Raw genomic sequence first — 4,027 nt, 5'->3', positions numbered from 1 at the left:
CAGATTCAAGCTGACCTTCAGACACAAGGTAAGACGGTTTAAACTCGCACCAACTGTCGCCAACTCAATAGAAGAGAGTTCTATTATATGGAAGGAGACCCAGGAGGACTACACTGCTGAGAGAGAGACATAAGAAAACCTGACTGGAGTTTCCCATAACACACCTGAACAAGCCAAAGTCCTTCTGGGAGAATGTCCTGTGGACAGATGAGACCAAAGAGCTTCTTGGTAAAGCACATCATCTCTATGTTTACATAAAACAAAATGAAGCCTTAAAAGAAAAGAACACCTTCCCTACAGTCAACCATGGAGGAGGCTCAGTGATGTTTTGGGGTTGCTGTGCTCCCTCTGACACTGGGTGCTTTGAATGTGTGCAAGGCATCATGAAATCAGGACATTACCAAGGCATTTTAGAGCACAATGTTCAACCCAGTGTCAGAAAGTTGGGTCTCCGTCGAAGGTCATGGGTCTTGCATCAGGACAATGACCACAAACACACTTCAAAAATCACCCATGAATGGTTCAAGACAAAATGCTGGACTGCTCTGAAGTGACCAGCAATGAGTCCAGATCTAAATCCCATTGAACACCTGTGGGGAGATCTGAAAACAGCAGTTGGGAGAAGACACCCTTCAAATCTGGGAGAACTGGAACAGTTTGCACAAGAAGAGTGGGCCAAATTGCCAGTAGAGAGGTGTAGGAAGCTCATTCATGGCTATAGGAAGGGCTTCACTGCAGTTATTTTGTCCATAGGCTGTGCTACCACATATTAAGTCTCGGATGTCAATCATTTTGTCATTGCCATTTCTCTTTATTTTCTGATTTAAATGGTTATATTAAGTTCTGAATCCAAAACAAAGGTTCTGTAATATTAACAGTGAAATAAAGAATTGTGGAGACCAAATACTTTTTTCAATTTCAACTTATTTTAAGAGAAAATTGGGAGTTATTTGAAAAAAGTACAAGGTTGCCAATATGTTTGGCCACGACTGTATATGGCATTGACTGGACTATGTGGTAGCCATTCTAACACTAGGAGCATACCAACTGTAACCATGTTCTCCAAATACTGTTTTACTATATTGGAAGTGTGTTTTTGATCATTATCTTGTTGGAAAATGAATCCTCTTCCGATTAAATGATATCCACTGGGAGCTGCATGATGCTGCAGTATCTGCTTGTACTTCGCTTTTGTTGGTGCACCATTGATTTGAACAAAGTTTCCGACGCCAAAAGCTGAGATACAATGCCAGACAGTCATTTAGCCTCCCCCGTGTTTCAAACATTGTGTACACAACAGTACACATCAAACATTGTGTGTTCAAACACGTTCAAGCATAAAACACGTTGTCCAGGTCTTCAGCAGACAAACTGATGTTTCTTTGACCCAAAAAGTTCAAACTTCGATTCAAAAAGTTCAAACCTGATTCCATTGTTCAGTCGCCCAATCTTGGCCAGACGGAAGTCAAACAGTTCAATCTTGGTTTCATCAGACCACTGAATCTTGATTCTCACAGTCTGAGAGTCCGTTAGGTGCTTTTTGCAAACTCCAAGCAGGCTTTCATGTGTATTTCACCGAGGAGAGGCTTCCGTCTGGCCACTCTGCCATGAAGCCCAGATCGGTGGAATGTTGCAGTGATGGTTGTCCTTCTGGAAATTTCTCCCATCTCCACGCAGGATCTCTGGAGCTCAGCCAGAGTGACCATCGGGTTCTTGGTCACCTCTCTTACCAAGGCCCTTCTCCCCCGATTGCTCAGTTTGGCCAGGCGGACAGCTCTAGGAAGAGTCCTGGTTGTTCCAAACTTCTTCCATTTAATAATTATGGAGGCCACTGTGCTCTTTGGAACCTTCAATGCAGCAGAGATTTTTTTGTCGGCTTCCCCAGATCTGTGCCTCGACACAATCCTGTCTCTGAGCTCTGCAGGCAGTTCCTTCAACCTCATGGCTTGGTTTTTGCTCTGATATGCATTGTCAGCTGTGAGACCTTATATAGACAGGTGTGTGCCTTTCCAAATTATGACCAATCAATTGAATTTACAACAGGTGGACTCAAATCAAGGTGGAGAAACATCTCAAAGATGATCAAGAGAAATGGGAGGCACCTGAGCTAAATTTCAAGTGTCATAGCAAAGGGTATGAATACTTATGTCAATGTGATATTTCAGTTTTTTCTTTTTAATAAATTTGCAAAACTTTCTAAAATCCTGTTTTCTCTTCGTCATTATGGGGTATTGAGTGTAGATTGATGAGGGAAAAAATGAATTTAAACGATTTCAGCATAAGGCTGCAACATAACAAAATGTGAAAAAAGTGAAGGGGTCTGAATACTTTCTGAATGCACTGTAGTCCGACAAATCATACAACAATACCCTTTGTTTTATATGATACAGAAACTCAAAGTTTCCTGTATTTTCAGGTCTGGTGGTTTAATGTGAAATATAATGGCAACTGCACAGGACAAAGCGCAATGTGTTGAATAGTTCGAGAAGAGATCTGACATGCAAGGTCAAAGTAATTTCCACACAAGGTATGGAAGGAATCCGCCATCACGGACTAGTATCAGAGAGTGGTACAAGAGGTTTAAGGAGACTGGATGTTGTCAGAAACAGAAAAGTACCAGTCAACCAAGAGCAAGTACAACAGATGTTGAACGAGTGCGTGAATCATTTCAACAATCCTTAAGCAAATCCATAAAAAATCACCCTCTCTTTTGCTCAAGGTTATCTGCCATCTGCTTTGAAATCAGCCAACATTACTGCTTTACACAAGAAAGGTGCAGAAACAGATCCTTGCAACTACAGACCAATCAGCCTGCTCCCAATAAGCAAGGTCATGGAAACTATCATCGCTTCTGACATTAAATCCTTCCTCTTTTCCAATGGCTTTATCTCGGATCATCAATTTGGATTCAGACCAGGTCATTCTACTCTGGACATGCTGTTTATGCTGTCTCAACAATGGATGTCCAATGCCATACAATCCTCAATGCCAAACAGGAAATCAGAGCTCTCTCTCTTGACATATCTCGTGCCTTCGATACGGTCTGGAACCCCGCCCTGCTCACCAAACTCTCCTCGTATGGTATCCATGGAAACCTCCACACATGGCTTGCAGACTTCCTTTCTGATCGCAGTCAACGTGTGGCCCTGAATGGAATTCTCTCTTCTCCCCTTCCTGTTCAGGCTGGAGTTTCTCAAGGCAGTGTTCTGGGCCCTGTGCTTTTTCTGGTCTTCATTAATGATCTCTCCGACTCTGGAAAATCCTCTCCATCTCTTTGCTGATGACTCCACTCTGCAGCTCCATATCCCAACCCTCAGATCGGCAGGCAGCAGCCTCTTCACTCTCAGCAGACCTGGACAATATCACAAACTGGTCAAACAAGTGGAACATGTCTTTCAATCCGGACAAATCTCACACTCTCACTTTGTCTCCCTGAAAAGACCGTCTGGTCTGGACAACCCTCCCATCTACTTTCTGAACAATCCTCTTGAAGAAGTTCTGTCACTCAAGCTTTTGGGTCTCACTATCTGCCATTATCTTTCCTGGAAAAACCACATTTCCAAGCTGGCCTTCAAAGCCAGTCGCCGACTGGGCATCCTCCGTCATGCAAAGTCCTTTCTGCCCACTGCTAAACTCCTCACCACATGCAAAGCTTTCATCCGCAGCTCAATGGAATACTGCTCTCCACTCTGGGCTGGTGCTCCTGCCTCACACCTAGCTCGGCTTCACGCGGTTGAAACCAAAGCATTCAGGATCATTGGAATCTCCCGCGATGAAGCTGATTGTGAGGGCCTTTCTCTCTCACCGCAGGCGGGTAGGTGGTCTTTCTGTCCTCAACCGACTCCTCTCCGGCCTTGCTCCCCTGTTCTGTCTGTGCTCTGTCCCCAAAATATTCCTGCAGGACACACAACATCTGCCAGCAAACCTCTTCTGGTGAAACTGCCAAAATCAAGACTCTCTGCTCACCTTCACTCCTTTATTCCTCTTTTCTCCCACCTCTGAAACAAACTCCCACACTCTCTTCAAT

Source organism: Myxine glutinosa, chromosome 1, assembly GCF_964187855.1.
Source record: "Myxine glutinosa chromosome 1, kmMyxGlut1.1, whole genome shotgun sequence".
NCBI lineage: Eukaryota > Metazoa > Chordata > Myxini > Myxiniformes > Myxinidae > Myxine > Myxine glutinosa.
The sequence above is the reverse complement of the archived record's forward strand: the minus strand, read 5'-3'. Positions refer to the sequence as shown.